The 26,886-nt window shown below is 39.8% G+C and overlaps 1 protein-coding gene across 1 annotated transcript in view; it reads left to right on the top strand.

Moving 5' to 3' along the window:
- Nucleotides 1-26,886, top strand: part of PLCB1 (phospholipase C, beta 1 (phosphoinositide-specific)) — an 833,798-nt gene that overhangs the window by 238,237 nt on the left and 568,675 nt on the right. The window contains exon 2 of the mRNA XM_010834232.1: nucleotides 13,814-13,882. The gene's annotated coding sequence lies outside the window, so the exon portion shown is untranslated. The remainder of the gene's footprint in view (nucleotides 1-13,813; nucleotides 13,883-26,886) is intronic.

Genomic DNA, 26,886 nt, shown 5'->3' with positions numbered 1-26,886 from the left:
GCATCTGATCATTATCAACATCAATGATTTTCTTTAAAGAATGTGAGGTACTTTTTCTTTAATTTGTGTGCTTTCATTTGAATGTGAGCTTTTATAAGTGAAGCAATTACAAGCAAGAAAGCCACATGCTGTTTGTTTCCGCTTTATGTGTGTCCATGTCACAGTGTTTCTAAAACTTGAGAGGATATCAGGATCATCTGGAGGGTTTGTTAGAACACAGATTTCTGGATCCCACTGCCAGAGTTTCCTCTTCAGTGAGTCTGGGATGGGACCCATAGATTTCTTTTTCTAGCAAGTTCCCAAGTGATGCTGCTGCTGCTAGCCTAGGGACAGTACTTTAAGTAAAATTATCTTTCTATCAAGTAATATCAAAGAAGGAGGGATAAAGTTACTGAATTTATACAGTTTCTTGAAGGTTGGAATATTTGATATGTCCCAGCTTTTGTACTAAAAAAAAAAAATAATACGAATGCCAAAAGACATACAGTGCTTAAGACTCAAGTTAATTTAATTCCATAATCATAAGGTAGAACAGTACCAAATTTGGTACATGGAGACTTCTGTACTTAATTTTGACTGACCCACATAGAACAAATATGATTTATCTGACTTAAAATTGAAAACCCAAATAAGCTAGGTTGGAAAACGCAATTCATTTTTATTATGGGGCCTAAAAGGAGACAAACTGGTTATTAGAATTGTAAGAGTGATTGGGCCAACACTACAGGTGAGTAAGTTGCTCCGACATTAAGCAAAATAACCAGAAAATTATGCAAATGTTATGAAAAATCAAGCTACAATATTTTCCATAAGCATGAGTTCAGGGTCTGAGCTATACAGATTTAAGAATTTTCTCCTAGCCATTTACTTTCTTAAGTAATTCTGAAGACAATTTATTTTTAAGGCTTTCACCTAAGCGAGAAGAAATCTGTTGTACAATAATGAAAAAAGGAAAAGAGCTCTGTTCTCTGGATGTTCAACCGTTCTGTTAAGGATTCATAAGTTATTTGTTTGGAAAATCATATACCCAGGGGCTCTGAACGTGGTCCAGGCGGTGCTGGTGGGAAAGAACCTGCCTGCCAATGCAGGAGACATGAGGTGGGTTGAAGCCCTGGGTCAGGGAGGTCAGCTGGAGAAGGGCACGGCATCCCACTCCAGTATTCTTGTCTGGAGAATCCCATGGACAGAGGAGCCTCGCAGGTTATATTCCATGGGGTTGCAAAGAGTTAGATATGACTGAAGTGACTTAGCATGCATGCATAGAAGATTATAAAATTCACTTGTTGTATACTCTAGGGAATAGAGTAGTTTAACCTAACATGAAAAACTGTGGAATGAAAGAATAAGAATTACATTGGGTTGGTTTTTTAAGTATGGAGCCTGCCTAAAGTCAGCATATAGGACTCACTTCAAAAGGTGACCAGTGATGATCAATATGTGATTCTTCAAGGAGATGATCTGGAGTAAAAAGACAATTTACACACCAGCAAGGTAACATTCAAGCAGCCAAGGAGAGTCAGAATATTTCTTTGGACTTTTTTCTTTTCATAAAAAATGAAAAATTTTATGTAATTATTTATCTCAATTATATTTACAAAAGAGGCATTAGCAAGGAAAATGTCTTGATTTGAAGGAAGGAAAGGATACAAAGAAATTCTGCCCTGCCTTTTGCCAGTTTTATTTGGGATCTATTCCATTCTCCCTTGCTTCTTCTTTCATCACCTGATTTAACATTTCAGCAAGGTTATCCCAGGAAGGGTTTTTATGGTTGTTTTCCTTGGCACGACTCTACACTTCCTCTGTGTATTCAGAGTGTTCTGCCTTGAGGAGGTGCATCTCATGCCTAAGCATGGACAGAAACCCAGGGTCCAGTGCCCCTCTGTGCCTCAGAGTCAGTTTTCAGGGAGTCACATTGGCACGCTTGCCAGTGACTGTCATCACACAGCTTCATCACGCAGCGAGGTTGTCCTGGGCCCCCTGCTTCTTTCCTCCTTCCCGATTTTAGTCTTGGGTTTGCCCATTCTGCTGTGACTCTGCCCGGTAATGGCCAGCCTGGGAGCTGACCCCAGCATATCTGATCTCCTGAGATGAAATGCCACATGAATTTCATGTAAAGGTCAAGACAAGGATGGGTTGGAAAAAGACAGTATCTTCTATTAATTTTCCTTCTGTCTTGTTTCTACCTGCTGTTCTGAAGCTGTAATTGGAGTAAACATTAGGCCTTGTGAAAGAAATTTTACAAAGTATGAGTACCTTTTTTATGTATGGAGTGCAAATGTGGAGGATATAGGTGTGTTGCTTCAAGCTGGGGTCCAGCAAGTTCATTCACTCAAGCTTCCTTTGAACAAGTAGCCTACTTCCCACCTCCCATTGCTGTCCACATCTTACTCTGGTAATTTAAAATTCTATAATTCCTCCTTAAAACATTTTAATATTTAGTGACCTTTTAGAGTTCATTAAACTTTATGTTTAATAGAATTCCTTCTTTCCATGTTAGCCACTAAAGTCTGATTCCTATAAATGTGTAAATCCCAATTTTATCTCTCTTCTAAATCTGTGCTATCTCCATGTTATCCCCAAATTCCTGTGATAAACTTCATGCAGCCACTTGCCTTCTTCTTGATCTTTATCCTTGTCTGACCCCTTAATGGTAGTTCGGTCTTTTCTTTCCCCTCTTCCTGTAGGACTCTCCCCTCAAGAGCTGTAAGTTTCCAGTTTAACAGTCTTCCCTACATCGTCTTTCAAATCTGCCCCACTCTAGGTCTTACTGTGCTTGCTTCTCACTTACTCCCTCACCATTTATAAAGAAGTAGTAATACCAAAATAATAGGGTTTGTGAAAAATACCTAGAAAAGTGATGTTGTTTATAGGAAGGTTTTTTTTTTTTTTTTTTTTAAGTCATCTTTATTCACATTTAAAGTTTTGATAAAATTATAAAATGAATTATTTTTATTCACCTTTGGAGTAAAGTGTGTATGTTCTCCCTAGGGGTATATTTTTTTAAAGAAGGGAAACCATAGTAGGTGGTTGAAAATAGAATAAATCTTTACCAAAAAGAAAATGGCCTGAAATATAGTGGGTATGAACATATTTCTTTCCAGCCCTAAATATGACAAAAGGGAACTCTAGTTTGGAAATTAGGTAAGCTGATGTTTTTTATAATCTTTTTCTCACTAGGAAAAAGAGAAGACTATTTACATGTTAGATTAGATGATATATACTCATATAACTATTTCCAGGAAATAATCAAAATATTTTAACACTGGATTAAGGATGACACAAGATAAAATACCGTGTACAGTGACCAAGAATCACTGTCTCAAAAAATGCTCATTTTAGTAGATGTATCATAATAGTTCTTCAAAGAAAATTTAAGAATTCCAAAAGTACACAGAATATATCAAAGGTCAAAGACAATAATAAATATAAAAATGTGATTTTAAAATTTGTATGCACGTGATTCAGAATGCTTTTGAGTTTAACATTAATTTCTAAGTTGATTATTTGGAAATGATAGCTATCTTGGATCATGTTCTCCAAATAGACCCAAATACAAGTGGTAGCGAGCAAGAGATTTTATTAAGGTAGGGCTTCCCCGAGACAACAAGAAGAGAGAGGGAAACAGGACCATGAAAGAGCAGACGCCAACCTAAGGGGAGCCTTGGCCTGGGAATGTGCTCAACCCGAGACAAGGTGGCTGAGCTGTGATGCTCCCGTCCCTCCTGAACTCTCGCCCTCTGCTGCATTGCCCCCCAGGCTCTTCCAAGTCTCTATGCAAATGGGCTGAGTGCTCCAGGAGGCCAACGGCAGTCAGGGTCAGTGCTTAAGAGAGGATCACTCAGGCACTGGGAATGGTGTCCAGTCAGGAAAGGGAATTGGCGAGCATCAGAGTGGGCATCAATAAAGTTTCCTACAGGAAGTTTACTAGAATTTCCTGGTAAGCAGGACATGACCCTGGATTTAGTGAACTTTTTCTGTTATTTACAGTTCTCGGTATGAATAGCTGGCTTTTTTATGTGTACTTGCGTTAGGTTGATCAACAGTCAAATAGAAAGGAGTTTACCTCTGATGAACTTAGAGCACACAGTCAAGACCTTAGGAATGATGTGTTCACTGACTCAATGACTATTCGTCTTCTAGGGACAATTCATTAAGCATGTTACTCCTCATTGGACATATACCCAGTCCTTATCCCTACACGTGAACATTGGAAAGAGCTTTGTTGGCTTTTGTCTTGCCAGAAAATGAAAAGTGATCTTAAGAAGGAAGTCTTCTTTGAAAAGAAAATGATATGTTGTATACTTGTCAACTTCAAATATCTCATTTTAGAAGCTACATTAACTCCTTGCGTGTTCAGGATGTCATGTGAGATTAAAAGATCACCAAAACCCCAGGGTTATTCCTTTTCCCACATCCCATACATGCTGATGTTGTGTTTTCCTTCTGTTTGTTTTAAGATATTGTCTATTTTCACTTTTGATTTTCTCTTTGATTAAATTGTTGCTCAAAAGTATGTTGTTTAATTTCCATGAATCACAGATTTAAAAAGGCTTTAGAATATCCTTCATGAAGCCATAAAAGTTTTATTAAATCTTAAAAAAACAGATGTGTGGTTGCCAGAACACTGGGAGAGTCATGGCAAGATAAAAGCAAACTTTTGGACAGAAACATTTGTGATAATGTGTTGGAATGTGTAGCTGAGGGAGAAAACATGAGACTCTGATGTGATATTGTTAATACAGTGTGATTACCAGGGAAAGCAAGGACAAAGACGTTTTTGTATACTTCAGAAAATTTGAAAGTCATCATACATGCCATGACTGTGTGATTGAAAAGAAAAGGAAGTATCTCGGTTACCAACCTGGCTACAGGGTTGAATCACAACATCTGACAATAGGCCAAGCATCTTTAGAACCTCTCCTTGACTTTGTCCAGGCTCTAGGGCATGATAAGGAAATCACTGGTTTAATCTGTAACGATACTGATGCTATTGATAAACTTAGTAGTCTGGAGACTTTTCTCAAACAGTCTTATTATCAGTTCTCTCATTGCTCTGGGGACTCTGATGCAGTTATTTCATATTACATGATATAGGCAATTTGTCCAGCCTTCTACAGAATGTTTTACAAGCTCCAGCCCTGGTGAAGTAGCCTTCTCTATGCGCAGCTGTTGTCTCCATTTAATATCTAGGATAGAGGATCTCAAACTTAAGATTGCTTCTGAATCACCCCAAAGCTTAATTAAAATACAGATTTCTGGGCCCCACCCCAGAGGTTAAGATTCAGTAGGTCTAGGCTAGGGCCTGAGAATTTGCGTTTTGCACATATTCCAAGGTGATGTTGTTGTTGATCCTACTGGTCCAGGAACCACATTTTAAGAACTACCAGTTTAGGGAAATGAAAGAGTTTAGGTCATGGAAGCAGATAAATGGTATGCTCAAATATTCTAGTATGGTAAGATTAAGAGACTAGAAGCAGCTTGAACTACCAGATAAAAAAACTTGGCTGGCTGTTCAGCCATAGGGAAATAGGTGTAGACCAGAGATAACATTTTAGATGATTTAAGGGGAAAATCTGACTGTGTTTAAATTATCTGGACTTTTCAAGTGGAAACAGCTTGTTTGCCTGATTAATCTATATTATTTCCATATTTCTTTTTAAGAGACATTTTATGGAGATTGGATATTATGCTCACCTAAATATCCATAAAGATAGTTTTCTACATTTATGAAACTATTTGCCAATAAATGCTGTTTCTAGTTCATCTGATTAGCCTGAAATTAGGACTTTTGTTGAGAAAGGGCATAATAGAAAAATTTGACAATGCAATATTTATCACTGTAATACAATTTTTAAAAAACCCTGAGTCTTTAGCAAATGCAATATCATTATTTGTCCATAAACATGCCATGAATCCCTCCTTGGGGATACATATCCTGTTAATAGATATGAGCTAGGAAAATAAAACATATTTTCATAAACTTTCATTATACTCCTGAATATATCTTTAGTATATGTATAGATTTTCCTTGTTGATTATAGTCTTTTTCTCAGTTTTTAAAATAATAATCAAATAAGTTTAAAGTAAATCCAGCTACTATCCATTTAAGTCTCTCCAGGTTTTCATTCATCATTTTAAAAAATTGCTAAAATATATTTTCTGATATTATATGCTCTAGATCTCTTTTCTCCCATAGTCTTACATGCATGGGCTTATACATGTGTAATTATAACCATGTATGCTGTTAGAATTAAGTTTTATTAATGTTATATTGTAATAATAGGTTTGGTGCTATGGATATAATTTTATGTTCAGTTGCATTAACTTTCAACCTAAGCAGCTTTTTTATTATTAGATGAATATATGAAAGTTTTTCAGAGAGTTGAAGAAGGAAGTTAGAAGGAGGAAATTTGGCTGTTGCATAATAAGGGGCTGAACTATCTTTCTGGTTATGTACAAAGGAAAAGTTAAGTAGGTATTTGTCAGTATACTTCACATATTGTGACCCAGTTTCACAGCCTCTTTAAACTTCTGTTACATTAAAGACAATTATCATGAGAATCATGATAAAGAATCATTTATCATGATTCTTTTTTTTTGGTACATGAATAAAGACACATGTTCATTTTCTACTTGTATTATTCTGCTAATATTCCTGCTATTTTTTAATACTGAAAAAGATTTCTTTAGTGGAAAAAAAATATAGATCTGGGGGAAAATGAATTCTTTTCCTATCCCGTATTCAGTCTCAGTGATCTTTGGCAATGGATATATTTTTCTCTGAAACTCAGTTTCCTCACCTATGATCTCCTCCAGTACCAAAAGTCTATGGTTACATTACAGTCATTGTTTCCTGTTGGATGTGTCAAAAAAGATGACAGCTTTGCAGTCATTTTTATGCTGGGGAGAGTGCCAAGATATGTAAAGTCATTTACATTTTAATTAAATGCCTTAGAACGTGGAAACAATGGGATAGTGTCTTAGTTATCCACTGCTGCATAGGAAGTGACCACAAACTTAGTGGCCTGAAGCAACTCACATTTATTAATATTATCTCAAAGTTTCAAGTGGGTCAGGGTCTCATCTGCTTAGGGTCTCACAGGCTGCAACGAAAGCATCTACTGGTCTGCGTTTCCATTTGGAGCTAGACTTTCTTTACTAAACTCATTCATATTGTTGCCACAGCTGACAAAGGTCTGTGGTTCTTTGTCACCATAGGACTGAGGCCCTTAGCTCTTAGAGGCCTTCCCTTTCCAGAGACAATCCAGGACCAAGCCAGCACGTGAGCATCTCTATGGCTTCGAGTCTATCGCTGCCAGTCACTTCTGAAGGACTCACCCAGGATGTCTTTGTTTTAATTAAATTTAAGTTATCTGTTCAGAGATTTCATGACGCCTGCAAGATTCCTTCACATTTGCCACATAAGGTAACATAATTGTGGGAGGGAAGAATAGCCTTTGCTGTATTCTGTTGCCTTGAAGCAAGTTGTAGGTCCTGACCACAGTCAATGAGAGAGGTTTCCACAGAGGCACAGAAGTCAGGGGCAGGAGTTCTGGTGGTCAGCTTGGAATTCAGCTTGCTACAGGTGGGCAAAAAGTTGAGATTCGTGATACAGTTATTCAACTGATGAGCAGTAGTCATTTAAGGTCTCCGTTAGTTCTCCTATCTTCAAAGTAGAGGAACATGGTACCGATGCTACAGTGGTGCAGTCAAGACTAACGAGATAATATGTACAAATTATTTACAATTCTTGGCACATTGTCAGTTCTCTATTATTAGTTAAAATTATTATTATTGTTGTCATATTAATTATATTACTTGATTTTGGTTCTTTTTGTCTCATTCAATAATTTTTCAGTTTTATTTGATTGGCTGAAAACTATGTCAATATTTATAATAAAACTCATAAGACATGCTAGTTCACGTGTTCTCAATTTCAAATATTAATTTTATTTTGCATTTAACTGTGACACTGAAAGTAAAACCAACTTCCTTTCCAAGTGGACTCAACGTTTAATGAAATATCTCAAGTACTAGATTTTCATTTTTGTTTGTTTTCTTGTTTGCTTTCTGTGCTTTTCGTCTAGGTGCTTTACTTACACGTTACTGGCTTTTCTCCTGGGGTCCTTTCCCTTTCTCTTGGCATGACAACTATTGCCAGCATAAGAATTTATATAGATGCAGGAGTCCCTGCTAGCTAAGTGGAGATCTCAGTTTAATATCTCAGTAGATTAAACAACAGCCCACTGAGAAAGATATTGATGGCATTGGCATCTCTGTTTGATGCACAAGGATTTAAGAAACAGGCATCTGTAGTAACTGACTTAACGGTACACAGATTACAAATGGTAATTCCAAGAGACAGCTTAAGTGTTCTGCCTTCTAGTTCTATGAAATTTGCACTATATTACACCAAGAATTTTTTAAATAAAGAAATCCAGATGTGTCATCTTTCTCTTTCCTCTGCTGTGTCTGGTATTGGTGACCTGGGCATCTCATTTCCTTGTGTGTTTCCTCCTGAGGCTCCGTTGCAGACTGGGGAGGGAAAGACATCTGAGGCTGGGCAGCAAAGAAAGCAAGAGACCAGGTGAAAGTGGGTGCAGGGAATATTTTTTTGGGAGGTATACTAAACAGATTTTCACTCCCTCAGGATAGAAATCAAGTTAAAGAACACAGAGTCTATTTTATCTGCTTCTCTTTAAATTAAAACACTTCATTGAATGATGCTCAAGTTGCTTTATTTAAACATTGGGCATTTTACGGGGTTGGCAGCCAATAAAACATATTAATGTCTTCTACTTTTGGTAAATCGGGGTTGAACAACTTAATGTATATAACACATGGGGAAGTATACATACCCAGCCATTAATATCTTCCCTGTGTAATATTTATGACTGTAATTGCTGCTCTGATTGTATATTGTGTGAACTTGAAGCACATTAATGTATTGGATGACTAATAGAATTTGGTGACAATGCATAGAAATTGGTATTCTGGAAGAGGGCTGAGTTTTAAATTGTATTCTTTCCTGAGTTTGCAGTGCATTTCATGACTCATCTACCTCACAGTGTATTGGTGGCTGACGAATTGAAGTCTTTTTGCTGAATAATAAACATCAGAGACAGTTTGGTCTTCTCCTAGCTTTTCTGTCTTGGTTTTCTCATCATTCATTCAAAGTATCAAAAATAAATCATTGATTACTGTTAATTGACTTTTATCCATTCTGACTTAGAGAGAAGGCACGTTTGTCAATATGTCACTGTATGTATGGCGGGGGTGTGCTAGGAATGTGGTCTCTGAGCTCTGCAGGGGCCATTGTGTGCCTTGGAAATAAAAGGGGGTCTGTTAGTTCATTCTTCATTGACTGTTCCAGGTTGATCACAGGCCTTTGGGCACCTCAACCCTCTTTCCTTGTTGGGTGGGCTTAGAGGTGAGACAGAAGGACACATTTTCTTCTTTTACTTTGCTAAATGTCTTTAATGTTACAAAGTGTAACACAAAAGTTGTATAGTGTAGCAATTTTCATCAAAAATCAATGATTGCTTAAATTTACAAGCAGGAACATTTATTCTATGGAGTAAAATCTAATGGTAAGTACACATTAGAATAGGAGATAGTGGCTTTTGTCATTCAATAGTTTATCTTCAATAAATAAGATCTGAGCCTAGGTTAGTCACCATTAGTCACACTTTTGCTTTTAATAAGTGTAAATTTTTATTTGCCCATTCCGAGTATAAAGAAGTAAGCATTTTAAATTTTTCATGCGGCATAATATAACATATAATGCATAGTTTTATCTGTCATGTTCACCTAAAAAGCCTTATAATAGCAATTCTGTGAATGAGTACATCCGTGTTTTCCATTATGGTCTATGGAACAGCATCACAGGAGAGCGGATTAGAGATGTGGACTCTTAGGTGAACCCAAGTCCTGCTGAACTAGAAATGCTGATGAACGGTGCTCAACCGTCTATGTTTTGCACGTGTTCTAGGTGACTCCAGTGTGGTCTATGAGAACCACTGATGTAGAAAGTATTATCATACTCATTGTATAGATGATACAGTTGATGCTCACTGTGGTCTGATGATTGCACAAATAAATGGCTAGTTCATTTTAGGGCCCTTCCTCAAACCCAGGTATTAAAAATCATGGGGCCTCCCTCTCTTAAAGAAAATAATAAAGAAATAGTGAATTCCATAGACCTGGAAAACAGTCACTCTTAAATGAACTGAGAAAGGGGCCATTTCCTTGCTTTCGCATCATGAAAGTGGGTTGTTAAAACTATTAACACTAGAAAATTAACCTAGAAAGAGTTTTAATGGTGCAAGTAACATTTTTGCAGTCCCTCCATTGTGTTCCTCATTTTCTTTTTAGTGGAGTGCAAATAGGATGTAGTTAAATCCCAGAGGGGTGGCGGTTGCATGTTAATAGAAGTGGGAGGCTGTTTTAATCATGTCTTCCTAGCCCAATGAGTCTGTGGATAGATTTCCACCGGGGCCTTTCGCACACCACATTACCCGTGCTCAGAGTGCCCTGTGGTGGTTTTCCTGCATGCACAATTTTACACACGCAGCAGAGAAGTTTCTAAGTTGCTGTGGTATCAAAATGAATGTTAACTACCCCTCTGTGACTTGGGAAATGAGTGTTTGCTCTTGAGCTGGAAGCAGAAAACAGTGGCCATTATCTGTAATAGGAGAGTCTGTAGAGCACTGCTTGCGGAGGCCTGTTTCTTTGCGAATCAATTTGGGCTTTGTGCTTAAAACAAATAAGTGAAGTTTAAGTCTATTGTTTATTCAACTAGGAGAAATTTCCTTGAATAGAAGATGTTAGTGTGCAATTAGGTAAATGTACCATGTATCTGGGTGTGATTTTTATTCTGCATATATATATAACATGATGCTACGTTTATGGGGAAAAAAAGCTTGAAAAACATGTCAGTGTTTTATGAATAATTACAAAGAGAACATACAGGTAACAACTGCTAAGTTTGGAAGTGATTGGTGACTCTCTACGCACTTCTGCGGTGTGTCCAGAGTGACCTGTTTTCTGCTGAGGACTCCTGCCTCTTCGCATTTGTAATTGCTGTTTCCTTTCCCTGGAGCCCTCCCCCCAGAACGCAGAATTAGAAGGCTGGCAAACTCCTTTTCATCCTTATGTGTTGGCTGAAAAGATACCTTAGCCCTTTGTGGCCCACGTCTGCAATGCACTTTGAAATGTCTCCTTTAGAGTATAATCATCAGCTTTGTGCATGAGTGTCTCTTTATATTTTGAGGTGTCATTCCTCAGTATCTAGTCTGTACCTGACACATTGCAGGATTCAATAAATAATGCTTCCTTGAATTAATGACGGGTATTTCCAAATGGATGAAGTCCTCAAACCAGCATCTCCTCTATGCACTGTTGCTTTTGCCCAAACTTCCGAGTCCCAGTGAGGAAGCTGGAATCCCTAGAGCTGTCAATGCCTTCTCTCTTTACTTTAGTCAGTTCTACCTCCTATCGTCAGTTTGGTTCAGTTCAGTCCCTTGGTTGTGTCTGACTCTGCGACCCCATGGACAGCAGCACACGAGGCTTCCCTGTCCATCACCAACCCTCAGAGCTTGCTCAAACTCAGGTCCATCGAGTCGGTGATGCCATCCAACCATCTCACCCTCTGTCTTTATTCCTAACACCTTGACCTTCATCTGGTTTCTGTCTCTCAACACTCCACTCAGTTCTTGTCTTTTAGATTAAGTTTCTTCAAGCTTGGTTCCCTTCCTGTTTCTCCTCTTTCAGTAAATGTTTTGGCTGCTGTTGCCATGAAGATGAAGAAACGTGGGCCAGTTGGCCCACCTCCTATCTCCTGAATCCTCTGCATGCCTTTGCCTGGGTGAAGTCTTAATTCCCACATTTGAGAGCTGTTGGTTCCTAACTCTCACCAGGTGACCTTTGATACTGTGGACGGTGCATCCTTGGAGGAAGCATGATGCCCGCTACTCTGTCCTGCAAGATCCTTGCTGGTTTTGCTTCCTGTCACACACCAGGGTTTGGGAGGGTCTCCACAGAGTCATGCACAATAATGGGTTAAGGAATTCACTAAAATGGGGGAAAGCAAATTGCGAAGGCCAGTGTGAGCGAAAGCAGAAAAGGCATTGTTTGCTGTGCTCCCTTCCGCTTGTGGAGAGCTGTGGAAGGCCCGGGGTTCTGTTGTACCTGCTGTGGGGTTTGCACCCCAGTGTAGAGTCCATCACATCTTTGACCCTTATTGTCCTGCAATCATGAAATCAACCTTCAGTTCAGCTCAGTTCAGGAAAATAATCAGACCATTTTGCACCAAACATTTGGAGTCGGGGGCGGCTGTTTGAAGGGATTGGCTGGGAATCCCAGGTGCTGGTCCTCATAAAAGCCGGGGCCTATGAGAAATTACCGCCCCTCCTGTGAGGGTGCAGCACCTCCTGCTGGGAGAAGGGGCGCAGAGGAGCCATCCCAGTGGCTCCTTGTCTAACGCCCAGCTTGGATGTCTCTGCTCACTGCACCAGTCTCATCTGGCTGGTGGCAGAGTTCTCTGTGTAACTCGGTGATGTGTATGTCCCAGACTCCATGGCTCAGTGTCCCTCACCAGACTTTTAGGGTTTCTATCCTTCTACCCAAATCCATTCTGGTCTTCTCGCTCCCTTTTATATGTCCTGTGCCCACGGCGGAATTCTGCATGCCGCCTGCGCACGCACCTTCCTGCACCACCATTGTGGCTTCCCTTGCGCCTTCCCTCACTCACTCGTTTTTTAATTAATTAATTTAATTTTTTTTAATTGAAGGATGATTGCTTTACGGAAATTTGCTGTTTGCTGTCAAACCTCAACATGAATCGGCCGTAGGTGTACACAGATCCCCTCTCATCCCTCTCTTCCTTTGCGTCTCCCCCTCCCATCTGCTTCCCACGCACTGTCCTCCTTCTCTGAGCAACTAAGAGTCACGAAGACCTCAAGGTTCTGCTCAAACCTCTGGTCCTCTCTTGGCTGGATGTTTGCCCATGAGGGACCTCCAGTTGGGGGAGACGTTTATCTCCTCACTTCTCTTCTCCAGGCTCAATGACTCCTCCACAGAATTTTTTTTCTGAGCCTCTAGGGGAAAAGTAATCTTTTCTTTTTAACCCCCCTCCATCATAGCAGTTAACTTTAAAGTTGGTGTTAACACACTCTCCCTTGTCTTATGCGTATATATATTTCTTTACTTTGGAAGTCCATTCAGAGAAGCTGCCGTATCTTATGTGTCTTATATCCTGGAGTAACTTGAATATTATAGACATTCAATAATATATAATGAATAAATGAAAAGATAGGCCTAAAGGGTGTGTGCAAAAGGCTTGGGGTGAAGGTATGGGAGGCATACCCATCTCTTTAGCTTGGCCATGTGGGCTGGGTATGCTGCGAGCTGGGGGTGGCACTTCCTCCAACTCCCACCCTAACACCTCACCCCACTCACAAATCCTCAAAACACTCAGAGTGACTCTCAGGATTATATTTCAACAAGGGAACAGGAAGGCCTGACTCATCATGACTTAGGAATGGCTTATAGGATAGACTGGGGACCCAAACCATTGTACTTTCAGAATGCATTATGATATATGAAGCTGAGAACTAGTAGGTAGCTGTCTTTTCTTTTCCACTCCCATTCCATTGACAGGCAGTGCCTGTAAGAGGAGAAAAATATCCCAACTGCAGGGAAATTTTCAGGCAAGTCTCAAGATAATATTATTTTTAAAGTGATGTCAATGCTATGAAACAAAAGAAAAAAGATCTGTGTGGATGCTTAACGATCTCACACTTTTGCCTTCCAGGAGACGGAGCTGTTAGATCTCAGCCTTGTCAAAGACGCCAGATGTGGGAAACATGCCAAGGCGCCCAAGGTAGGAAGTGGAGCATGCTATACACACCAGATGCTGCCTTGATTATTTAGCTGTGTCATGGTATCAATTAATTGCCCCAATTAAAAGTTTCTCTGTTGTAGAATGACATAAAATGCAATAAAACAGCCAGTCCTTCCAGAAGCCGGTATGTCCAAACAGTACCATTTTTGATAAAAGATGGAAACAATGAGCAAATATACAATCAGTGGACATAGGACTTGCTTTGTGCCCTTGGATCTTTTTTTTTTTTTTAAATAATAATGCAAAAGTTATTGGGTAATTCTAAATACTCAAAATGTGCTTTAAAGTGTTTGAAAAATTCCCTGAGCCTTTTAAGCATACGTGAACCTACCTTTTAGACAGATAAACAAGATCTTTTAGTACAAATGTTTTGCAGTTGGAGTCATTTCATCCCTGAAGCCAGAGTGTCAAATCTTTTTGCAAATGTTCCTAGTGAACACTCACAGACATTGGGATCAGTTATATGGAATGTCAACTTACTTGGATTTGAAAAACTTACTGAAGAAACATCTAAAGCAGTGTTTGCAATTTAGTTTTGGAAGATTGTTTTAAAACGTTGAATATAGGACTTCCCTGGTGGTCCAGTGGTTGAGACGCCGTGCTTCCACTGAGGAGGGTGCAGGCTTGATCCCTGGTCAGGGAACTAAGATTCCACATGTCATGTAGCATGGCCCCCAAAATGTTGAATAAAATATTACATATATTTTAAAAATTTAGATTATCTGGTAGGGTATAGTAGCAGGATGTATTGACTTGTTATCAAACTGGGAAACTACGCTTTAGTGTATTTAAATTTTAATACTTCTTTAGTATTTTAAGGACTTCTTCTGTAGCACAGAGAGAATGTTGGCAAATAGGAAAGTGCAGGTGCCATTCAGGGACTCTCCTCCTTCCATAATTGATATAAAACCAGCGATTTTCTATTTGAGTATCTACCTGCATGTTTTGCTTTATTCCTTAAAAGTCAAAACATATACTTTGACATCAAAAATTATCTGTTGCTGTGGAGATGCAGCGAGGAAAGTCACGTAGAGTGATAGTCTTCAGATACCTAACAGTGTGGTAGTTGCTGGCAAATTTTGTCATAGAGCAAACAGCCAAATACAATACAAATTTTATTGCTGAAGAGGTTAAAATGACCTACAGGAAAATGTGGTAAATGAAAAGAAAGAAAAATCAAAATTATTTTCAGAAAGGTTTCTGTGTTTCACCTGAAAATTGTCCATTATTTGCATCAATCACTTAGAAATATGCCTGCAATGCAGAACACCTGGGTTCGATCCCTGGGTTGGGAAGATCCTCTGGAGAAGGGAAAGGCTACCACCCACTGCAGTATTCTGGCCTGGAGAATTCCATGTACCGTATAGTCGATGGGGTCGCAAAGAGTCGGACATGACTGAGCAACTTTCACTCACTTGCTCACTCACTTAGAAATACAATGGTATTCCAATAGTTTGGTCTTTCATTTTTGTATCAAGCTTATTGTTTTTAATGTTTTGTTGCTGATTCAGAATTGTTCAGTTTTCAGGGTAGACATTTTATTCTTCTCCCAAGATTTTAGACAGGTTTTACATAAGCCTATTAGTTCCAAGAATTATATTGATAACAATTACAAATGTTGTCTTTTAATGCAAATTCATTGGCCTAATTTGAAGTTTCATGGTCATTATTGGCTAAAGTCAGTTGCTTGCCCTCCACTGGACCCTTCTAGGCTTTGGGAGTTCAAGTCAGTCCCTCTGGCACACAGAGACCTTTTAGGTTTGATTCTTTTACTGCAGCCCTCAGCCTACTTAAGTTAAATATTTCATATATGGACACAGTTTGATAAATGTCTACTGAATGTTGAGAAATGAACAGCACTAGGGTATGTATTCTGCTTGATTGATAAACCACTATTTGATCCTAAAATGCTACCCTTCAGGACAGATTTCAACCTCAGAATACTCTGGCTTTTGAAGTTTGTTCAACCTAGGTTTGTGTTCTCTATTTTTTTAATCCACATTCTTGATCTTTTTTAACTTTACCTTCCTTGCTGGAGTTCAAGCATCTCAATATACTTTAACGTTTTCAAAGCCAGTTTCTTTGCATGTTGCCGTGGTTGTTCAGTCACTCAGTTGTGTCCGACTCTTTGCAACCACGTGGACTGCACCACACCAGGCTTCCCTGTCCTTCACCATCTCCGGAAGCTCGCTCAAACTCATGTCCATTGAGACAATGATGCCATCCAACCATCTCATCCTCTGTCATTCCCTTCTCCTCCTGCCTTCAATCTTTCCCACAGTGAGAGCCTTTTCTAATGAGTTGGCTCTTTGCATCAGATGCCCAAGTACTGGAGCTTCGGCATCAGTCCTTCCAATGAATATTCAGGACTGATTTCCTTTAGGATGGACTGGTTGGATCTCCTTGCAGTCCAAGGGACTCTCAGGAGTCTTATCCAGCACCACAGTTCAAATGCATCAGTTCTTAGGCACTCAGCCTTCTTTATGGTCCAACTCTCACATCCATATATGATACTGGAAAAACCATAGCTTTGACTATACAGACTTTTGTTTGCAAAGTAATGTCTCTGCTTTTTAATATGCTGTCTAGGTTGGTCATAGCTTTTCTTCCAAGGAGCAAGTGTCTTTTAATTTCATGGCTGCAGTCACCATCTGCAGTGATTTTGGAGCCCAAGAAAATAAAGTCTGTCACTATTTCCATTGTTTCTTCCTCTATTTACCAGGAAGTGATGGGACTGGATGTCATAATCTTCATTTTTTGAATGTTGAATTTGAGACAAATTTTTACTCTCCTCTTTCTCCTTCATCAAGAGGCTCTTTAGTTCTTCCTCACTTTCTGCCATAAGGGTGGTGTCACCTGCATATCTGAGGTTATTGATATTTCTCCCAGCAATCTTGATTAAAGCTTGTGCTTCATCGAACCCTACATTTCACATGATGTATTCTGCATACAAGTTAAATAAGCAGGGTGACAATATACAGGCTTGACATACCCCTTTCCCAATTTTGAAACAGTCCATTTTTGCATATCTGGTTCTAACACTTGCTTCTTGACCTACATACAGGTTTCTCAGAATGCAGATAAGCTGGTCTGGTATTCCCATATCTTGAAGAATTTTCCACAGTTTGTTGTGATCCACATAGTCAAAGGCTTTAGCATAGTCAATGAAGCAGAAGTAGATGTTTTTCTGAAATTCTCTTGCTTTTTTGATGATACAATGGATGTTGGCAGTTTGATCTCTGATTCCTCTGCCTATTCTAAATCCAGCTTGAACATCTGGAATTTCATTGATCCCATACTGTTGAAGCCTGGCTTGGAGAATTTTGAACATTATTTTGCTAGTGTGTGAGATAAATGCAATTGTGCAGTAGTTTGAGCATTCTTTGGCATTGCCTTTCTTTGGGATTGGAATGAAAACTAACATTTTCCAGTCCTGTGGCCACTGCTGAGTTTTCCGAATTTGCTGGCATGTTGAGTGCAGCAACTTAACAGCATCATCTTTTAGGATTTTAAGCAGCTCAGCTAGAATTCCATCACCTCCACTAGCTTTGTTTGTAGTAATGCTTTCTAAGGCCCACTTGACTTCACCTTCCAGGATGTTGAGCTTTAAGTGAGTGATCACACCATCGTGGTTATCTGGGTCATCAAGATCTTTTAATAATTCTTTGGTGTACTCTTGCCACCACTACTTAATAGCTTCTGCTTCTGTTAGGTCCATACCATTTCTGTCCTTTATTGTGCCCATCTTTGCATGAAATGTTCCCTTGATATCTCTAGTTTTCTTGAAGAGATCTCTAGTCTTTCCCATTCTTTGTTTTCCTCTATTTCTTTGCACTGATCACTGAGGAAGGCTTTCTTACTTCTTCTTGCTATTCTTTGGAACTCTGCATTCAAATGGGTATATCTTTCCTCTTTTTCTTTGCCTTTCACTTCTCTTCTTTTCTCAGCTCTTTGTAGGGCCTCCTCAAACAACCATTTTGTCTTTTTGCATTTCTTTCTCTTGGGGATGGTTTTGATCACCACCTCCTGTACAGTGTTACAAACCTCCATCCATAGCTCTTCAGGCATCTGTCAGATCTAATCCCTGAATCTATTTCTCACTTCCACGGTATAATTGTAAGGATTTTGATTTAAGTCATACCTAATGGTCTAGTAGTTTTCCCTACTTTCTTTAACTTAAGTCTGAATTTTACAATAGGAGTTCATGATTTGAGCCACAGTCAGCTCCCAGTCTTGTTTCTGCTGACTGTAGAGTGCTTCCCCAACTTTGGCTGTAAAGAACATTATTAATGTGATTTCAGTATTGATCTTCTCATGATGTGCATGTTAGAGTCATCTCTTGTGTTGTTGGAAGAGGGTGTTTGTTATGACCAATGCATTCTTTTGGCAAAACTTTGTTATCCTTCCCCTGCTTCATTCTGTACTCCAAAGCCAAACTTGCCTGTTACTCCAGGTATCTCTTGACTTCATACTTTTGTATTCCAGTCCCCTGTGATGAAAAGAACATTTTCATAGAACCGTTCAACTTCAGCTTCTTCAGCACAGTGGTTGGATTACTCTGATATTGAATGGTTTGCCATGGAAACGAACTAAGATCATTCTGTCATTTTTGAGATTGTACCCAAGTTTCAGACTCTTTGTTGACTATAAAGGCTACTCCATTTCTTCTAAAGGATTCTTGCCCACAGTAGTAGATATAATGGTCACCTGAATTAAATTACCCATTCCAGTCCATTTTAGTTCGTTGATTCCTAAAATGTCAGTGTTCACTCTTGTCCTCTCTTGTTTGACCACTTCCAATTTGCCTTGATTCATGGACCTAACATTCCAGGTTCCTATGCAATATTGCTCTTTACAGCCTTGGACTTTCCCTTCACCAGCAGCACATCCACAACTGAGCATTGTTTCTTAGACACTAGATACTAATAATAAAAATGAATACTTTATATCATTGTTGTAACGGTTAAATCAAATAATTCATTAGCAAACTACTAGCAGCAGAGTTCTCAAATTTAAGCACTTATAGAATTCCTGGGGAGTTTTAAAAAATGCTGACCCTTGTTTTCTACTCCCAGAGATGCTACAAGAATCTAGTTACTGTGTGTAGTTTGGACATTGGGTTTTGAAAAGTAAATTTGTCACAAAATTTGAACACCACTGCCTGAAGTTATCACTACTATATAATAAGCACTCATTAAGTAGTAACCATTATCATCACTATTATCATCATTATTTTTTATTTATCATTATTTAAATCTCAAATTTACAGAAATCAGTTTCATTTCACTCAAACTAGAAAAGCTTATGTTGTAAAAACAGTTTGTAGCAGAGGCTTGGCTGAAAGGGACTTGGTGGAATGACAGGCAAGAAAGAAGTAGGTTATTAATACCAGATTTAAGATCTTTAAGTTGCAAAAGAAAATCTTATCTTGAACTGAATAAATAAAAAGTTAATTTATTAAAAATGATTGGAATGTGTTCAACAATTCAATGAAATTTCTGAGTTTGCATTGAGTCTCATCCAGCTGCTCAAGAACTGTTACCAAGGAATATATGTCTTTTTCTTTCACTGAACTGGCTTCTAAGGTGTTGGAAGGAATTCCTCTTTCATCCTCAGGGTCCTCATGGTGGCCATCTCTGTACATCACCCCTGGCAGCACCCGGCTTCCCACACTGCAGCAATTCTGTGTAGCAGGCACCAAAAGAGAGGTTAGCTTCCTACAGAGTATTCCAGAAAGACTGAAGCATAACCGCCTCATAGAAGGAGGCGTCTGGTCCGGAAGAGGAAAGCTCAGTAGGAGGGGACCATTGTGTTGGCGAGACTAGATGCAGCAGGATGACGATTAGTGAGAAAAGTTGGGAAGCTTAGGACAGGAAGGTGATGCAACATGGAGACAGACTGAGAGGAAGGCTTTCTGTGGGGACTAAGATCAGAGGAAGGCAGAACATGTGTGGAGCAGAGAGTGTTTATCAAAATACACAAGCACCCCACAGATATTTATCCATGTAGTCCTATTATTTTTGTTTTTCACAGCATCTCATTATAGAAAAATTCACAATCTAATTGAAGATGACTATTTCCTATGCCTGCTGTGATTTGAAATAACATTTATCGGAAATAAAAAAGCTTCTATGTGTTAATGAATTTTAAATGTCTACTCCCAACACAATGCATTCAATTCCAGATCTGCTTTGCTGTATACAGCTTTTGTTCAGGTTAGCAGGTCTGCAGTTTCTCATTGGAGAGAAATTAGGAAATGTTTATTCAAATTTTGCTAAACTAAAAGTACCTTATTTTTTGAGATATAAAATGTGTTTATGTTTCCCTTTTTGTACTCTCCCTCCGCTCCCTTTCGCCTCCCCTCCTGTCCCCTGCACCCCCAGGTTTATAAAGCACATGTAAGAGAAAGAGTCTATGTTATATGCATCTTATCTATGCCATATACACACACTCACTGTATCTTCATTTCAAAAGGAGCTTTGATTTTTAAAGGAGTGTGTATCACTATGGTTTCTGATACATTAGTGGTATAGCATTAATTAAATAAAATAGGCTTAACTAGAATAAAAAAGATCAGAGTCTTGTGCAGAGCAAATTTTGTGATACTTTTTTTGTATGTGTGAGTTTATGCTCTGGAACAGAACAAAAAGTATATTTTTTGTATGGGCTACCCCAAATCCTCATTGCACGCATGCTCGGTAGTGTTCGACTTTTGCGACCCCATGGATTATAGCCCGCCAGGCTCCTCTGTCCCTGGGATTTCCCAGGCAAGAATACTGAAGTGGGATGCCATTTCCTTCTCCAGGGATCTTCGCAACCCAGGGATTGAACCTGCATCTCCTGGGGGATTCTTTACTTGTCCCAGAAAGTTTTCAGAAATGCTGCTAAAAAAGGTAATTCCTTTACCTCTTAGGAATTATCTCATCCTTAGGAGTGTTGAAAAGTAGATGGGCCTAGGGAAGTGGAGCTGTGGTCTCCGATGCCTGCCCTGCCATTAACGAGCTCAGGTTGTTCCATGCCTCTGCTTTCTCATCGATGAAAGCAGTGTCAGGGGAGCACGTGATTTTATGCGTGTAAGTTTTGTTAGCTGCTTATTCCAACGTTTAAGGGCAGTTAATCAAGCCAAGGCACTCCATCTTACAGTTTATAAAACTGAGGTAAAACTTCCTACCCTGGTCATAGCAAATCATGAACTTAAAAAGAAGAAAGACATGTCAAATTTTGCACATGTCTTCTTGGAAGCAGTTCTAAGATTGCCCTGGACTCCAGAAGGAGCAACACCACACTTACACGCTCCCGGGTTTATTCAGGTCTCATGATCCATATGCCGCAGAATCACTGACAAGGATTTCCATGGTTGTACTTTCAAACTGTGCTTTATGCAAAGTAAACTGTTTCTCTTGCTCAACGGATAATTACCCAGGAGATGCAAGAGACGTGGGTTTGATCCCTGGTTGGGAAAGATCCCCTGGAGAAGGAAATGGCAACCCACTCATTTTCTTGCCTGAAAATTCCATGGACAGAGGAGACTGGCAGACTGCAGTCCATGGGGTTGCAAAGAGTCGGAGATGACTGAGCACAGCACAGCAGAGCCTTGTATGTATCCAGGTTGCAGTTAAATTCTAAGTGGTACAGCGGGTCCCGGCACAGCAGCGCAGCAGCAGCGTGCAGTGGTACCGGAGCACAGCTCGGGCACACGGCAGCACAGTCAGCAGGACAATGGCACAGAACAGGGGTACAGTAGTGGGGTGCAGTGGTATAGTAACAGAACAGCAGTGAAGGGCCCAGCACAGAGCAGCAGTATAGGTGCCCCATGCTTTTCCAAAGTTCACTGTACACCACTTCATTTTATGAAAGACCTACATTAGCACCTGCTTTGGCTCTATGAAAGAAATCTGAAGAGGATTTTCACTTTTACAAAAAAGAATAAAAGCAAAAAGTGGGAAAATGACACTCAGCACTTGTTTGCAGCAGAGGAGCCCTTACAGAGGCAGTATACTGTGAGCTTTGAGGGGGCACCACCAAGCTCCTTCCCCGGGAACTGTCCTCAGCAACTCAGCAAGCTTTGCGTTGCCTCTGTGAGCACCGGTGCTTTATCTCGACTTATTTTGTGCCTGGCTTAGCAAGATGTGTCTGAAGGCAACTGCTTCTCCACTTTATGCCATTTCAGCTTATGGAAACTTTCACAGGAATGGTCTGCTTTTGGATAATGCGGGAAACCTGTGTATATATCACCACAATCACATAAGGCAGGTTAGGGTAAAACTAAATACAAAAAGCTGATCGGGTTTTGTTTTTCTAATCCTTATAGCAGAATGATGCCTTTTCAATTTCACTGTTGCTTTGACACATGACCATTGACTTTCTGCTTCTGCCAGGCAGTGTTCTGGGCACTAGGAAAAAAACAACTCTGTTCTCATATAACATACTTTTTAGGAGCAGGAAACAGGTGGTGGTGGTAAACTGGCTTTCCAGGAAAAAAGCAAAAGAAAGAAAGACAGGGAGGGAGATAGAGAGAGAAGGAGGAAGGGAGGGAGGAGTAGGAAGGAAAGAAGGGAGGAAGTGGGGAGGAAATCCCTGATCTGCTGTGTTTCTTCATTTCCTTTGGGTGAATATTCCAAACCTGGGGAGTTTCAAACCAGATCCTGCCATCACCTAGAGCTCGAAAGCAATGTGCACACAGCCTAGAGCCCTGTGAGCAGGTTCCCTCCAGCACCCCTTGGGGTCGGGAAACAGATGGCAGATAAGTCCCACTGAAGTGAATCAAGCAAGGATAAGGGGCCACAGGTCTTGAGTGGCAGAGAGGATTGCTGGTTTTCTGAGCCCTAGCAGAGTAGGCTCTCTTGGTGAGATCAGGTGAGCAGAGACATGAATTAAGGGAAGGGGAAGGATTCCAGGCAGAGGGTGCAATAAGAGCAAAGACCCTGAAATAGGAACAAGCTTGGCATGTTTGAGGAACCAACTCTGTGCGCAGTGTGGCTACAGCGAAGTACAGCAAAGAAAAACAGAAGTCAGATAGGTGGCTGTAGGTGGCTGGGGGCCACATATTTTGGGCTTCATAGGCCGTGTTAATGATTTTGGCTTTTCCTCTGAGAGACATGAGCAAGGATCTGAATGTTCTGAGCAGAGGAGTGACAAAGATCTGACCTAGCTTTTAAAAAGCATCATTGGCCACAGCCTTGAGAACAGACCACAGAGGACAAAGGAAGAAGGATACCAACCAAATGGCTGTTGCCAGTGCCCAGGCAGTGTTGATGATGATTTTTGACCAAAAGGTGTAGAGAAAGCCAGAGTCTAATGTGTTTTAAAGACAAAAGGTTTTGCCAGTGCCTTGGGTGTGAGGGATGGGGTAAAGAAGGGATTCAAGAACAACTTTTAGCGTTTTGACTTTGGAAAGTGTGGGAATTGGGTTTTCATGCAGATGGGAAGGAAGAAGCTCATTTAAACAGAAAAATTTAGTTTAGTTTTTGGATATTTAAAGCTTGAGATGCTTATCAGGCTTCTACCTGGTATCGTATTTGAATCTACAAATCTGGAGGTGGGGTAATGTTGGCCATGGAGTTAATAACTTTGATTCTTCAAAACTCAAAGTCAAGGGAGGCCTTTAAGGATTATATGTATAAAAGAAACTTCTGATATCTAAACCATGCTATCTCCAGCATTTAGGCTTCAAGGGGATGAGGAGGAACAGTGAGAGAGACTGAAACTGGTTTATTCCCCAAGGAGTGGAAAGCAGGAACCGTAAAGGTACTTATATACCAGTGTCCATGGTGACGTTACTTACAAAAGGTGGAAAAACCCAAATGTCCATCAGAAGATGAATGGATATACAAAATGCCCTAGATACACACAAGGGAATAGTATTCAGCCTTAAAAAGGAATGCAATTTTAACTGCTACAGTAAGGATAAGCCTAGGAAAAGGTATGCTAAGTGCAATAAGCCAGACACAAAATGACAAACATCATGCGATCCCTCTTAGAAGAGGTACCTAGAATAGTCGGGTTCAGAGAGTCCAGAAGTAGCATTGGCAGTTTCCAGGGGCTGGATTGAGGGAGCACGGGGAGTTCCTGTTTAATGAGGGCAGAGTTTCAGTTTGAGAAGATGAAAGATTCTGCCGATGAATGGTGGTGATAGTGTATACCAATGTAAATTTGTTCAATGTCACTAAACTGCAACACTTGACAATCACTAAAATAATAAATTTTATGGTATGTGTATTTTGCTACAATAATAAAAATAGAGACTGAGAAGGAAGGAGAATGAGAAGAAGGTATACCTTGGAAGCCTAAGAGCATTTTAAAGGAGGAAGGAGTCATCGTTTGAATAAAATGGTAGCTTCCTGCTACTCTTTTTCTTTTTAGTTTTGCATACTTGTAACTTTATTGAAGATAAAATTTTATACACACTTTTAATATTTTCCTTATATGATCAGCATTCCTTGCTAATATTCAAAATAGGCTACTTATTTAAGGGTTGTCAAATCTTAAATAGCTCATCATAGAATCTGGATGCCAATATATAAAATCTCATAATGAGCTGTTATTTGGATGTTATACAACAGTGGTTTTAATGAATCATCCTTGAGGCCTGGAATTGTGCTTTCTTTATTGTTTCCCTTTGCTGATTACAAGCTATTTCCCTGATTTTTGAAGATTCCACCATTATGTGAAACCACAGTCATAATTTGATGTAGATATTTGAGGTTTACTAAAGAATAAGAAAACCCTTTATACAACAAGATAAAGGTCTCTCTCTTTCCACTCACTTGCTGAGGAGATTTACCTTTGGCCCATAATCTTGGTTCCAACTGTTTCGTAATTTACCCGACATGGTGCCACAGCTGATTTGGGGTAAGAGGGGTACAGGATTTTCTTCTGTCATTTTATTTACATAAATGTTTATTTACATCTTTACCAAATGGAGAAAAAAAGGGTTAAAAATTCACAGAATTATCAATGTGTGCTTAATCGTTTTGACAGCTAATCACATTTATCTCCAGATGTAAATTATATGGCATAGCTCCTTTTTCATGTTCATTAAATTCCATAGATGTCAGTGGTTTCCTTGGAAACAAAAACCTTTATGTAACTAGTTGGAGATTTAGTAGCAGAAATATCAGGATGCTAAGGAAGGTAAGGAATGGTTCCTTTGGTAGATCTTTGTGTTTAAAACTCTTCAGTCTCTTCCACCTGCCCCTCAACCTCATGGACATTCTATAATGAATAAGGGAAGGCTTTTAAAGCTACCATTAAATTATAGAATATCTTCTCTAATGGTTACAAGTTTTTAACTTCTTCATAACCAGTCACAGATAGGATAAGTCTCTTCTGGGATGTTGGTATAAATTACTAAATTTGCGAAGGGGTTGGTGTGTCTCTTATCAACAATTAAATCTGAATATTTGAGTGATGCCTCCATTACTCAGTGTACATAAGTGTGTGTCCATCTGTAAAACATGGTGAACTAAATATGTGTATGGCTGAGGAAAGATTCTGTTTTTAAAAAAGAATAGCAAGCCTCTGTCTTAGTATCTACTGCCAAAGAGTTCAAAGGCCCCTGAAGAGTTCTTGAGGGGCCAGGGAGAGGTCACAGTTTTGGCGGAGGTTAATAGTGGGTGAAGGCCTTGACAGCTAGGAGCCTTCTCCTTCTGGCCGCGACGGACCTCCTGTGGAAAGCAGGGTGACAGGATTAGTACCACGCGTTAACTAAACTTCAGGTCTTTTTAGAAGGTTCTGACTCATTCCATCATTGCTCCTGTCTTGTGTAACTTCAACCTAAATGCAGTCTGCTTTGCATGCAGTGGTACAGAGTTGCGTTTTGGAAACATTTCTCAATTTTAATTCTTTCAAATGCCATAATGCGCCACCTTGTGGATATAGCTGATAATACTTTAATTCTACACAGTGAATTTCTCTCTAAACTAGGGTTTGCAAACTTTGTTTCTAATATAGAGATATGAGAAACACTGGGGAAGTTTTAAAAATCTCAATGTCCAAGCCTCACCCAGATAAATTAAATCAGAATATCTTTTGTGGGGCTCAAGCACTGATACTTTCTTTAAAGCTCCCCACAATGGCACCCCACTCCAGTACTCCTGCCTGGAAAATCCCATGGACAGAGGAGCCTGGTAGCTGAAGTCCATGGGGTCGCGAAGAGTCGGACACGACTGAGCGACCTCACTTTCACTTTTCACTTCCATGCATTGGAGAAGGAAATGGCAACCCCCTCCAGTGTTCTTGCCTGGAGAATCCCAGGGACGGGGGAGCCTGGTGGGCTGATGTCCATTGGGTCGCACAGAGTCGGACACAACTGAAGCGACTTAGCAGCAGCAGCAGCAGCAGCAGCAGAGATTCCCATGTTTAAATTTCCTTGGTTAAAGTCTGCACTGCTTTCATTAAAAAAAGAAAAGAAAAAAAATCGGCTTAAATAGATGTTTCTCTTTTTAAAATAAGGACTTTACACAGTAAAGTACTGAGAACTTTCCTATAATATTCCCTCATCAAAAGTCTAGTTTTGAGTCTAGTCTTCCCTCAACTTTCCCAGCTGTACTTAATATAACAAGAAGTGTGCTTCTCGTAGGAGTGTTTTCCAGCTGTCTAACAAAGTTCCAAAGATGGGGTGAATTAAACAATGGAAACTTGTATTCTCATTATTCTGGAGGTTTGAAGCCTGAGATCAGGTGTTGGCAGGCATGGTTTCTTCTGAAGCCTCTCTTGTCGACTTGTAGATGGCTGGCTGTTCCCTCTGTCTTCACACGGACCTCTCCCTGTACTTAACTGTGTCCTGATCCGTTTCTTGTAAGGAGTCAGTGTATTGGACTAGGGCCCACCCTAATGGCCTCATTTTATCATGATTTCCTTGAAGGATTCAGGACTTTAATGAAGTGAAGTCACTCAGTTGTGTCCGACTCTTTGCGATCCCATGGACTGTACAGGCTCCTAAATCCATGGAATTTTCCATGCAAGGATACTGGAGTAGGTTG

The sequence above is a fragment of the Bison bison genome, unplaced genomic scaffold (assembly GCF_000754665.1).
Source record: "Bison bison bison isolate TAMUID 2011002044 unplaced genomic scaffold, Bison_UMD1.0 scf7180017864030, whole genome shotgun sequence".
Classification (NCBI taxonomy): domain Eukaryota; kingdom Metazoa; phylum Chordata; class Mammalia; order Artiodactyla; family Bovidae; genus Bison; species Bison bison.
Note: the sequence above shows the minus strand (reverse complement) of the source record. Positions and strands in the feature narration are given on the sequence as shown.